Below are 14,706 nucleotides of genomic sequence, written 5' to 3'. Positions count from 1 at the left end.
ATGCGGAGGGGGGATATATATGGTACGGCCTAATAAGAACCAGGCCGAGGTAGAAGAAGCCGATGCAGAAAATTTTTTACAAATTACTTACGCAGAATATACGCTCAAACATACATCGGAGCCCATACCACGGCATAGGCTACGCTGGGGGCAAATTGATGGGACATATTCTGCACCGCTGACCAAGTCAACATATTGAGCAAGGTCAAAGATATCCACAACAAGTCAACGACTTAGACAGCCTAGCCGATGCAGCCTATCGGCCTGTCACCTGGGTCTCGGCATGGCAACCAGCCAGCCGGGGCACATATCCGCGTACTCATATCCAAGACCCTCGGCCGGCCCGCCATAGGTCCATCACGGGGTAGAACGGTCTTTCCACCTGCTAGCCACTTGGCCACTACGTGACAAAAGGTGAAAGTCTATAAATACTCCTCAACCTTCATTGAGGAAAGGATCCACTTCTTAACCTAAGAATCACTATTCATCTGGTAATATCTTCCTTATCTCTCTACAATACATCCTTAGCCAAGTAACAACAACTTATCCCTCTAAGTTTACTGACTTGAGCGTCGGAGTGAGTACGCTTGGCACAAAGCCAAGCCCTCAGTTCGTTCATTGTTGCAGGAGAGGCCGAGTGGAACGATAAAGACAAGAGGGATTCAACTCAAGACATCATTCTACAAGCCACGGGTGGTAACAATACTTGCTCTGGAATTACACCCGGAACAGCCATATTTGCCTTGTCTTCAAAGGCATCAAGTTTAGAAAATATATTATGCATAACTCCTTGAATATTGAAAACAGAATGTTGTGAGTGATAGCGAGGGGAAGATAATTTAACCACGCCAAATCGGCTTCCTTAAAAGACAAACCGATTGCGTTTTGTTTTTGTGAGACATAAGTTGCACGAAATGACGATTCGTCTTCTTCAAAAGCATTAACGACACACCCTTTGCACCAAGACTCCATAATTCACTAAAAATAATAATAGGAACGCATAGTAGGTTAGTAACTAAATGAATAAGTTTCACAATTGCAGATCTAGGTTTCACAACAACTACTCCAAGATTCACAAAATCAAGTATACGATTCACGTAATTATGAATCAACATTACAAAGATCGAGAGACGTAACAGAATCTCATCAAGTGCATGCCACTAAATTAGTATTAAAGTTGTATTCGAAGTTATTATGAAAGATAGATGCTCGAGGATTGACAAAATAAAAGGAAAATAAACTTGCTTAATAGAACATAGTATTCATACATTATGTTGATACAACATCCGAAATAGAAAACTACTGATTACATATTTATACAAGGGTGCCTTAGCAAGTATACAAAAGTAAGATTAAATACTAACGGTGATAGACCTAAGTACACCGACCGACAACTAAACATAATAGGTTCATTTGAAATATAATTTAGTAGCTACATCCCTATCACGCAAGGGTACAACTTTAAGTCCTACAATCGTGTTCATAAGGTATCACTTTGTCCTCATATTGACACATACATACAATTCCTTGTGTTGTATTATAAGGGCATTGTAGGCAAGCTTTCTTTAGATGTACAAGAAAGCAAATATATCAAAGATGAAGATGAGGACGATGAAGATAATCGATCCCTCCAAAACAAGTCTTTCTCATGGCATATATGTTCTGCCATATCCCACCATTTGGTGTTGCTCATTTAGCCAGGAAACCGTCACAACTAGAAGGCCGGGCTAAATGAGCAACACAAATGTTGGGATATGGCGTAAAAATATAGGTCGTGAGAAAGGCTTGTTTGTAGGGATCGATCTTCATCGTTATCATCTTCATCTATGATACATATTCTTTCTACTAGTACATGGAAAGAAAGGTAACCTAAAATTCCATTTTAATACAACCCAAGGAATTGTACAGATGAGGCAGAGTTTGAGCATAGTAATACCTTAAGAACACATTTGTAAGACTTAAAAGTGTACCCTTGCGTGATAGGGAATGTAGCTACTAAATTATATTTCAAATGACCAGTACTAGTCCCTACAGTCAGCAAGTTGTCCGGCAAGATAGCATATCCATTTAATGAGCTCAAACTCTGCCTCTTCAAAGATATCGACTACCCGACCCGTACAGCAAGTGTCCATAGTTGGCAATGTATACGCAGACAGGAGCAATTGACCTAGGCATACAAATAACTAAAACAGTTCAGACAAAAATAAATGAAAATAACTAAAACATAATAAGTAATACATTTCATACACTAATACACATACACAAAATGTCATGTTTCGTATAAGTACATTCCAGATAAGTAGGATTAAAAAGCCATATCAAAACAAGGTAAAGCATTCAGATGAAGTTTTACAAATGACCAACTATGGACAAAGTGGTCTATAGGTTTATGAATAAGATAAGGTCTATGCTTGACCAAGCATTCACATAACTCATCATAAAAAGATTACAATCATGAGGCAGGTTTAACTTCCTGCATTATAATGAGAATGATTCGCAAAATATTCCACCAGATTCACAAAATATTCCACCAGATTCACAAAAACGACTACAAAATTCACAAAATTAACTCAGGTTTAACAACAACACATCAGTCCAATATTTACAATATCACCTCCAAGTTTCATGATACAAAAACACATAACTATATCGACATTGCAGAATCAACAGAGCACCACAACAGCAACAACAAAAAAGCACAATATTAACAAAAACGAAACATATTAAGCAATGAACAATGAGAAAAACCTAATAAACAAAAATTGACGAAGTAAGTATTGAAGAGAGCGAACAGGACATACAAATAGTAGATCGAAAATGCTCCAAAATTGATTTTGTTGCGTTAAATCTTGATCGGATAATTCTTCGAGGATGATTAAAACCTGCATTATAATGAAAATGATTTAGTAATACATTATCGAAAAAAATAGTAGATTGAAAAGCGTCTGAAAATAGTAGATCTACAATAATTGATCGAAAATGAAGAAAAATAGTGATACGAATGAGAATATCACATACCTAGATCCGAAAAAGGACGACCGAACAGAGATGATGATGATGATGACGATCGCGATCAAAATATCAGATGATGAAATGCGTGTGATTCACACGATGATGAACGAAGTTAATCGAAAAACGGTAGTTGAGTGTCGAGAGTGAAGCGAGTAAATGAGTGAAAGACAGAGAGAGGGAGAGAGAGAGAGAGTAGAGAGAGAGAGTAAAATGTCGTAAATGAAGTTGTTGGCTGGCATTTGCTTTGAGTGTATGATTAAATAGGGACACGTGGCAGCATCTGGTGCGTCTATAGTTATTAGATCTGACGGTTTAGAAGGTGTCCAGCCGCCTCACCCTAAGAAGGGTGCCTCACATGATTCAATCTCTCTCTATATATATATATATATATAGATTTAGGATCCGGTGAGAACGATCACTCGGTGAGAACGGTGAGAACGCGCACTATATACATTAGAATATATATATATATATATACAAGGTACACTTTTTTTTTTTTTTTTTTTTATTTACCAAATCTCAGATAAACTTTTGACTATCGTATGTACGCTTTTTACTAGAATTCTATATACACTTTTTAATAATGTAGATACACCTTTTTTTTTTTTTTTTTTTTTTTACCAAATCTCAGATACACTTTTAACTATCCTAGGTACACTTTTTTACCAGAATTCTTTAATCTCAGATACACTTTTGACTATCGTACGTACACTTTTAACCAGAATTCTATACACACTCTTAACAATATAGATACATCTTTTGACAGTCTAGATACATTTTTTTAGATAAATTCTAGATACACTTTATAACAATGTATAAACACTTTTTCCAATACTAGATACACCTTTTCCTATTATACACTTTATAATAATAATAATAATAATAATAATAATAATAATAATAATAATAATAATGTATACACTTTTAAATCAGTTCACCAGTCACCACCATAACTACCACCGCACCACCACCACCAGCCCTGAACAAAACCCACCACTACCGCCATCTATCACCTATCATCGTCGCTCTCTTTTCTCCAATCCTTTTTACTTTCTCGGCTTCCTCCAACTGATGTCGCACACCAAGAATAGCCAATACAATCAATCAATTCTCACCCAAATTTCGAAATCAATAGAATAATCGTGCACCATTCAACAATAGCATTTCTAAATAATGCTGTAAATTTTCAGAAAGTGAAGATAAATCTAAACAAGTTATGGATATGTGAATAACCATGAAATTGATAGTGTGACTGCATCTCAAGTTTACGCCAAATTGAGACACGCAATTAATCAAACCTGGGCTTTCCAATTAGATACGGCATCTTTGTTTTGACGAGCAACAGACGAATCATCGTGATCTGAAGAAGCACGAGAGAAACCAGGGGGATCCGGGATACTGCATTTCCTAAAGTCGATCGATCACCAACATTCTTGCGTCACCATTGCCGGAGACATCACCGGCGCCCCAGACGGCAACCAGAATAAACACCACGCAAAACACCACACGGAGGAATTTTGAATTCTGGTTTGTCGGAGATGGTTGTAACCGACGCCCTCGTTAGATGTGAAAACCGACTAAGAAATTAGAGCAGGAGAAAGGATAAGGGAGGGAGTTTAACCACTGACAACCGCCACAATCATCATCGCCAACCTCGTCAATCATCCGACGGAAGACCTTTGCCTTAGACACGGAAAAATGACAGTCGATCTGAAATGTAATTGTATCACAGTTTCCGTCGAAGAAGGCGAAAGAGCCGCTTCTGGTGGTTGTTAGATGGCCGGAACTCGGAAGCTGTGATCAATGGTGATGATGGTATTGGATCATGATGAGGGAGAAATAAGTTAAATTACAAATTATAAAAAGATAAGGATGAGGCAGTGAAAACGTAAGGATGAGTTTGATTTAATTACACATGACACGTGAGCTGCTTATTAATTCTATATAGTTAGTTCGTTCTTACCGAGTGTTCGTTCTCACCGGATCTTGACTATATATATATCTATCTATCTATATTAATAAAGGAAGCTTTTTCCGAGCGATTCTAGAGACTCCAATATTGTCGAACTACCTAAAATTAATAGATAATGCTGTCGAACTACCTAAAATTAATAGATAATGCTAATTAAATCTAAATGGAAACAAACAGGCTGGAAAAAAAAAAAACAAATCTTTTATAGACATACCAAACGTACAATCGTACAGTGCATCAATCACCTAAGTTGCATAAACTATTCAAATTAAATCTTAATTGGAAAAAAAGAAAAAAAAAACATTAAAGAACCCCAGACGTATAGTATTACAACCAGCAACTATCAATTAAATTGTTAAAAAAGTGAATAAAAAACCCATTCGTACATCATTGCAGTTCTATTCCCATCATAACACTGCAAAAAAAATTATCGGTACAGCCATTGCAATTCTAATCCTATCATGAGACCTGGACTCTCAAGCTTATTCCCAAATCCAATAATCAGTTTCCTGCATAATGTAAAATTCGTTTCATGTTAGGAGAATTATGGAGAATTATACGGAGTACACACTGACACTATATATAGAGGTCTTTTTATATTGTCAAATTCCACACCCAACTAACCCATATCTCATAGATCTTCTTGTGAATTACCTTCAACAATGGAACCATCCAAATCTAGGTTTATTTTGCTCAAGGACAAACCCTAACGCATATAGGGATCTTTTTGCCAAAACCCGTGTTTAGTCATGGCCAGTTATATGTAGAGCTTCAAGGACGACATCCCCAAAAGGTATAAAATCCTTCATCGACGATTCAGCCCAAGAGTTCAAAGGTCACACGAGGAACATTGTCTATAAAGAAGTATTTAACAATCTACAATCTCTATCGTGAACAATCAATGCTATGCAGATTTATTATTTGGGCGGTTGTGTAGACTTCTGAACACCAAAGTAATAATTAAAGCTTCAAGTTTACGAATTCTAAACACCACTACCACTGACTACATTTTATAGAAAATCATCTTTCCGTTATTTACCTTTTATATCTAAAATCGTAAGTTCTTCATTTTTTGGGTATTTCTATGTGCAATTGCAATAATAAAGATAATGCAAAATCTTTCCCCTTTGCATTTACAGCGGAGCTGTTCCTGGTATTGGACTACTGGCGTATCTTCCATTCTATCCATGCATCTAACTCGCAAATACCCGAAAAAAAAGGAAGAAAAACCTTTAAATTCGATCGACTTGGTTAATTGATGGTATGCATTTTTTGCATACAAGGAAAAATAAAAGTTGTAAAAAGTTTATGTTAAAACATTAGGAAAGAAACACAAAAGGCTAGCCCTATACTTTATATTCAGTACAGAACCTGAAAAACAATCTTCACAAACTATACTACAGCACAATCAATTCAAAATTAGAGCATTCTAACGGAAAAAGATTACTAAAAAAATGAAAACCTTACCTCAACAATAGCCTTATCAACCAATTTCCTCAAATTCCTCGGACCGACTCCCGGTATAATCAACAAGTTTGGATTTCCACCCGGCACCCGCTAATAACCCGCCACTTCCTCGGTCACTAAACTACTACTTCTCTGCAACCTCTCCCTTTTCTGCTCCCGGTCCCGGTTTTGCATATCATTCCGTGAATTAGATAAGCAAATGACAATAAACAAGTTAAATTAAATCAATCATAAAGATGAGTCATGACTTGGGTAACAGATAGACGAGGAATTAATCGGAATCGGAAAACAATAGTAAGAGAGATGGGGATTCAATATTTGGCGATTGAACGTGGAATGATAAGGGTATAGGAAGTAAACAGATCTGAGGTTGGCGAGGCGATTGGTGGTGGTTGATTTGATGGTTGTGGTGTTCGATTGAGGTGGGTGTGTGGGGGTGCATAGTTCGGCAGACGACGGATGATGAAGATTAATTGTGAGGGTGATGGGTATGTTACTTATTAAATTGATTAATTTTAAGAAAGAACTAAAGTTTGTTTAAGATGAATTGAAAATTGAAATGATTAGGAAAATTCTTTAAGTTTGTTCTATTACGTCAAAAGTAAAAAATATTCACCCTATGCTCAGATTAACGGTTATCGGTTATTATGAGAGATCGTCTCTCACAAAATTAGTGGGAGACATAATAAGTAGAAAAGAAAAATACTCCAACTTCCTAATTCCATAATGTGAGAGATCTTAGCTAAGTCGGTCTGATAAAATTTAACGCTATTGAAAGACGGTCTTTTTAAAATTTTTGTGAAATTCGGTTAAGTTTGGGAGAAAATGTAGTTTGGATTATTCTTCACAAGTAACCAAGTTATTTGTCACTTACATAAAGTAAACACTCTCATTTAGTTTATACGAATAATTTTAGTTAAGTCGGTCTAATGAAATTAAACGTGAAACGGTTATATATTTCAATTTTAGCAATAAATGGTCTATTTATATAATGAGAATGTGACACAACGTAACGAAATCGATCGCTCAAACTACCATTATGCAAACACGATGAGAGGTATAGCTACTTTAACCCAAAGTTCATGAGAGTATATGCTTCGATCGCCTCTTTTCATTCCTACAAAAGCACCAAACATTTAGGCCCGTGCATCGCACGGGCATTAAACCTAGTATATATATATATATATAGGTTCTTCTAAGGTCCTTACATCCATTGAGTCCCTAAGTCCTTATAAGGGTCTTTAGATGGAAGGGATGGAGGGATGAGATTACATCTCATTGAAGGGTCACAATTCTCCCTCCCTAATCTCCTTCCCTAATTGTGTATAACTCTACCTAATTTTGTACAACTCTTCCAACATTCTAATCTCCCAACTCACTTCCTCATTCACTCATCCTCTCTCATTTCTCACATTCACTCTTTCTCTCTCATTTTTCTTCCTAATCACAATTCTCTCATCCCCTCATTCTCTCAAAAAAAAAAAACCAAATGATAAAAAACTAAAAAAACCAAACAAAAACCAAAACAACAAAAAACACAACCTCTCCCTCTCCTTTTCGGTAACCACCGCACCACCACTCGCGCCCACCACCTTCGTCACCACTCCTCACCGGACCACCACAAAGATCAAGCGTCCTTCCTTCCGCCGTCGACAACCACCCCCCTCGCCATAGCCACCCAAACGCGGCTCCGCCACAACCAACCCTCGCCATTTTCCCGACAACCATCCTCCCGCCGCCCCCCCCCGACACACCACCACCATCTACATCTCCTTCTTCCCTCCCCTGACACACCACCTCACGAGCACCCTCCTTACCCGCCGGTGACCCAGATCCCGACTCCACCACCAACATTTTTCACCTCCTTTCTCCTCCAACCACCACCATAACTCGCATCACCACACCGCACCACCACTGCCTCGCACCACCACACCAGTTTTCCGCCGCCACCATTGTCACCATTCACGCGTCACTTCCGTCTCAAATCTGTTTTTGTTTTTGTTCAGGCGTCCTCAATTTCTTTGTTTTTGTTCACGCGTCCCACCATTTTTTGTTTTGCTTTGTTTTTTTTGTTTTGTTTTGTTATTGTTTTGTTTTTGTTATTTGTTTTTGTTCAATTTCTTTGTTTTGTTATCGTTTTTTCCAGATCTGAGTATTGGTTGTTGGTCGATTTTTTCGAATTTTTTGTGTGTTGTTTTTGGTTTTGGCCGGATTTTGGATTTCCAGGGATTTATGTTTTTTGTTTTTGGTTTTAATATTTGTTGATTAATTACGATTTTTCATATTTATTTGGTTTTTATAAAAGTTATACTATTTACGACTAAAGTTATACACTTAAAACATTAAAGTTATACATTTTATGACTAAAGTTATACACTTTTTACATTAAAGTAACACTATTAACATCTAAAGTTATACATTGTATAAATTGAAGTTATACAACCATTCAAGTTTGTTTTGTTGGTTTTTTTGTTTGGTTTGGTTTTAGTTTTTTTTTTGTTATTTGATTTTTTTTTTTTTTTTGTTATTTTTTTTTTTAATTATTGGTTAATTTTTTATTATTGTTATTGAAGTTTTTTTATTGTACTTTTTTGACTTATTGGTTTTTTTAATATCATCTTCTTATGTGTTGTTTCAAATTTGAATTTATAGTTCTAAAGTTATACAATTTTGAACTAAAGTTATACAAATTTGGACTAAAATTATACAAAAAATGACTGAAGTTATACTCTTATGGAATAAAGTTATACAATTTTGGACTAAAATTACACAAATTTGGAGTGAAATTATACAAATAAGGACTAAAGTTATACAAATAAGGATTAAAGTTATACAAAAATGAACCAAAGTTATACAAAAATGAACTAAAGTTATACAAAAATGAACCAAAGTTATACAAAAATGGACTAAAGTTATACAAATATGGATTAAAGTTATACAAATATGGACTAAAGTTATACAAAAATAGACCAAAGTTATACAAAAAAAGACTAAAGTTATACAAAAATTGGACTAAAGTTATACAAAAAATTGGACTAAAGTTATACAAAAATGAACCAAAGTTATACAAAAATGAACCAAAGTTATACAAAAATGGACGAAAGTTATACAAAAAATTGGACTAAAGTTATACAAAAATGAACTACAGTTATACAAAAATGAACCAAAGTTATACAAAAATAGACCAAAGTTATACACAAATGAACCAAAGTTATTTTTGTATAACTTTGGTTCATTTTTGTATAACTTTGGTTCATTTTTGTATAACTTTAGTCCAATTTTTTGTATAACTTTAGTCCAATTTTTGTATAACTTTAGTCTTTTTTTGTATAACTTTGGTCTATTTTTGTATAACTTTGGTTCATGTTTGTATAACTTTAGTCCATTTTTGTATAACTTTGGTTCATTTTTGTATAACTTTGGTTCATTTTTGTATAACTTTGGTTCATTTTTGTATAACTTTGGTCCATTTTTGTATAACTTTAGTCCTTATTTGTATAACTTTAGCCCATATTTGTATAACTTTAATCCATATTTGTATAACTTTAGTCCATTTTTGTATAACTTTGGTTCATTTTTGTATAACTTTGGTTCATTTTTGTATAACTTTGGTTCATTTTTTTATAACTTTAGTCCAATTTTTTGTATAACTTAGTCCAATTTTTGTATAACTTTAGTTTTTTTTTTGTATAACTTTGGTCTATTTTTGTATAACTTTGGTTCATTTTTGTATAACTTTACTCCATTTTTGTCTTAGATGAAAAAAAAGTATCTCACAAAAAAACAAAACGAGATTTAAAACAAGAAATCTTAAAAAAAAAAACGTATAACAAGAAGAGATTTAAGAAAATGAATAAAAAATGATAACTAACAAAATAAAAGACAACTAAAATAAAATAAAAGACAAAAAAAATAATGAATGGAAAAAACAACTAAAAACATACAAATTAATACAAAACGAAAAAAAAAAACGAGTTGAAAAAAAAAAAAAAGTCAGCGGCGGGGGCGGCGGCGGTGGGGTGGCGGCGGGGTGGTGGGTGGTTATTTGGTGTCGGGTGGGGTGGTGGTGGGTGGTGGTGAATGAGGAAGAGAGGAATGAATGATTTATTTGAATTTTTTGATTTATTTGGATTTTTTGGGTTTTTTATTTATTTGGATTTTTGGGTTTTTTTATTTATTTGGGTTTTTTTTTTAGAGTTTGAGAGAAGAGAGAAATGAAATGTGTAAGATGAAAGAGAAATGGATGAGTGGAAAACAAATATATAGTAAATTAGTGATTAATTAGAGTGGATTAGTGAAGGAGGAGAGAGATGGTGAGATTAGCTTATAAACACACTTTTTGGGGTTGATCTCATCCCTCCATTTCCCTTCATCCAATGGCTCATAATAGAACTTATGAACTCAATATAAATGTGGACCTTAGTTGATCTCTTCTCTCTCTCTCTCTCTCTCTCTCTCTCTCTCTCTCTCTCTCTCTCTCTCTCTCTCTATATATATATATATATATATATATATATATATATATATATATATATATATATATATATATATATATATATATATATATATATATATATATATAGAGGAAGGATCAAGTGAGTCCACCAAATTCCATTGAGTCCATAAGTCCTCTTAAGAGCCATTGAAAAGATGAGATGAGAGGTGGAGATTGAAGACAAAAAGCAAGGGATTAGTGCTAAAATTAGGAGATCAATGCTAATTAAATACTTTCCCTCACTACCTTCACTAATCAACCACTAATTTTACTATATATCATTTATTTTTCACTCACTTCTCTCTCATCTCATACAATTATCATTCCTCTCTTCTCTCTAAAATCCAAAAAAATCAAAAAAACCCAATCCTCTCAAAAATCCAACAAAAATCAAAAACCAAATAATTCAAAAAAACAATTCCCCCTCTTCCTCACCTACCCGACCCCACCGCCACCCACCCACGGCCACCAACCCCACCGACACCACCACCCAGCCAACAACCGCCACCTACTCCGCTGCATCACCACAACCCGACAACAACCACGCCTTCCCCTCGCCACCTTACTTCCTCGCACTAAGCCTAATAACCGCAGCCCCACCACCACGTCAACCACCCCGACACTCGTCCGCCTCACTCTCCGTCTCCACCCCTTCACCATACAAACTACATCAAACAAACAAAAACAACCAAAAGCCAGATTTACAACCACGACCACCACCAACAACCACTACCACAACCTCCTTTCTCTTTTTTCTTCTTTCTTCAGATCTGAAATTACAATAACCACCCACAACAATCACCATAAACGAGATCTACAACCAACCACCATCGCCCTACACCAACGACGTCAGGCCACCACCAAGCCACCACCCTTTCTGTTTTTTTTTTTTCAGATCTGCAACAACAATGGCGTGTGGTGGTTTCGTCTACCAGATATGCAACACCAATGGCGTCCTTGTGTCGGGCTTCTGTGTTCTTTGTTTTGTTTTTGTTTGTGTGTCGTTTGTTTTGGGTCTTTCAATGTCTTTCAATTTCAATTATTTGTGTGTTTGTGTCGTCTGTTTTGGTGTATTTCAAATTCTTTTTTTTTTTTTTTTTTTTTTTTTAATTTAGTAAATCAGTGTTGTTACTTGTTAGTGATATAGGCGATGGGTGGATCCGTAAATATCGTTTCTTCATGTGTTTGTCACGTTTTTTTTTTAGCTTAGATCTTTTTTTTTTTAAAAGGATGGGGTGGTTGTTAATTTGTTATTGATGTCGGGTTATTACTTTTTTTAGATCTTATTTTATATTTTTATATTGCAAATATCGTTTTGTATATTTTTTCAGATCTCGTCTTTATTAGATGTTTATTTTTCAATCTCTCTTTATTAGATCTAGTGTGGTTGATGTTGTTTTATCATGATTTTTATTCTAGATCTAATAAATATATTTATTATACTCATATTTTTTTACATTTACACTCATATTTCTTTATATTTACATTCATATGTCTTTACAATTACACTCGTATTTCTTTACATTTACACATAATTTTTACATTTACACTTGTATTTCCTCACATTTACACTCGTTTTTATTTAAATTTACACTTGTATCTCCTCACATTTACACTCGTATTTCTCTTAAATTTACACTTGTATCTCCTCACATTTACACTCGTATTTCTTTAAATTTACACTCATATTTCTTAACATTTACAGTCATATTTCTTAACATTTACACTCGTATTTCTTTACATTTACACTTTTATTTCTTTACATTTACACTCGTTAAAATTATATAAATTTGCACTCATATTTTTTGTAGATATGAGTTGGTGGGGAAAGGACGATGATGGTGGCGTTTTTTGGTAGTCGGACTAAGGTTTTACTCGTAAAGGACAAAGTTGATGGTTGCGTTTTTTGGTAGTCGGACTAAAGTTTTACTCGTAAAGGACAAAGTTACACTTATAAAGGACCAAATTCACACTCAAAGGACAAAATTTACACTCTAAAACCTTCAAATTGACTAAAAAATTAAATTTACACTCTTAAAATGTTACATTTACACTCGTAAAACTTCACATTTACACTTGTAAAATGTTAAAATTATGTAAATTCAAAATTTCCGTCACAAAAAATCAAATTTACACTCTAAAAATGTTATATTTACACTCGTAAAACTTCACATTTACACTTGTAAAATGTTAAAAATATAAATTCAAAATTTCCGTCACAAAAAATCAAAATTTCACTCTTAAAATGTTACATTTACACTCGTAAAACTTCACATTTACACTTGTAAAATGTTAAAATTATATAAATTCAAAATTTCCGTCACAAAAAAAATCAAATTTACACTCTTAAAATGTTACATTTACACTCGTAAAACATCACATTTACACTTGTAAAATGTTAAAATTATATAAATTCAAAATTTCCGTCACAAAAAATCAAATTTACACTCTTAAAATGTTACATTTACACTCGTAAAACTTCACATTTACACTTGTAAAATGTTAAAATTATATAAATTCAAAATTTCCGTCACAAAAAATCAAATTTACACTCTTAAAATGTTACATTTACACTCGTAAAACTTCACATTTACACTTGTAAAATGTTAAAATTATATAATTTCAAAATTTCCGTCACAAAAAATCAAATTTTACACTCTTAAAATGTTACATTTACACTCGTAAAACATCACATTTACACTTGTAAAATGTTAAAATTATATAAATTCAAAATTTCCGTCACAAAAAATTAAATTTACACTCTTAAAATGTTACATTTACACTCGTAAAACATCACATTTACACTTGTAAAATGTTAAAATTATATAAATTCAAAATTTCCGTCACAAAAAATCAAATTTACACTCTTAAAATGTTACATTTACACTTGTAAAACATCACATTTACACTTGTAAAATGTTAAAATTATATTTCCGTCACATTTACACTTGTAAAACTCATACAACATTACATTTACACTTCTGAAATCTAAAACTCAAAACTGATTAATTAGGGGCTAGAGAGAGAAAGAAAAATTAATTAGTGTGTAGAAATTTGATTAGTGGTAAATTTTTTTGGTAATTTTCAATCTCAACCATCCATCTCAATCCAACCATCCACATTTTTTTCCTTTTCTTTTTAAAGGCCTTTAATCAAATTCATCTCAACCTTCCATTTAGTCCATCCAATGGCCCTTAGAGGGACTTATGGACTCAATGGCCCATGTTGGACTCATTAGATCTTACCTCTCTCTCTCTCTCTCTCTCTCTCTCTCTCTATATATATATATATATATATATATATATATATATATATATAGTAATAAGATCAAATGAGTCCACCTCTTACATTTGAGTCCATAAGTCTCATTATGAGCCTTTGGATCTTGGAAATGGAGGGCTTAGATGAGAACCCAAAAATTAAGGTTAATGCTCTAATTTGTCCATCTCCCTCTAATTTTCTCATTAACTACATTAATCCTCCTCATCTTTCATTCACCAACTCATTATCACATCTCCTCATTCTCTCTCTATATCTCACTTCTCCATATTCTCTCCAAAAAAACCAAAAAAAAAAAAAAAAAAAAAAAAACCAAACAAATAAAAAACCCAAAAAATCCAAATAAATCATTTACTCATCTTTTCCTCATTCACCATCCACCTACCACCACCCACCGGAAACCACCACAGTCGCCAACCGCTGCCGCCGCCGCCGCCGCCGCCACCACCACCGCCGTCGTCGCCGCCTCCCCGGCGTCATT

General features: G+C 34.1%; 1 long non-coding RNA gene across 1 annotated transcript; it reads right to left on the bottom strand.

Annotated features, from left to right (window-relative positions):
* Nucleotides 1-4,212: 4,212 nt before the first annotated feature.
* Nucleotides 4,213-6,981, bottom strand: LOC141605384 (uncharacterized). The gene is made up of 2 exons (XR_012526342.1): nucleotides 6,452-6,981; nucleotides 4,213-5,493 (listed from the first exon to the last, which is right to left on the bottom strand). It is a non-coding gene; the product is annotated as an uncharacterized LOC141605384 (long non-coding RNA).
* Between the last annotated feature and the right edge of the window lie 7,725 nt (nucleotides 6,982-14,706).

This window comes from Silene latifolia, chromosome 1, assembly GCF_048544455.1.
Source record: "Silene latifolia isolate original U9 population chromosome 1, ASM4854445v1, whole genome shotgun sequence".
Lineage (NCBI taxonomy): Eukaryota > Viridiplantae > Streptophyta > Magnoliopsida > Caryophyllales > Caryophyllaceae > Silene > Silene latifolia.
The sequence above is the reverse complement of the archived record's forward strand: the minus strand, read 5'-3'. Positions and strand labels throughout refer to the sequence as shown.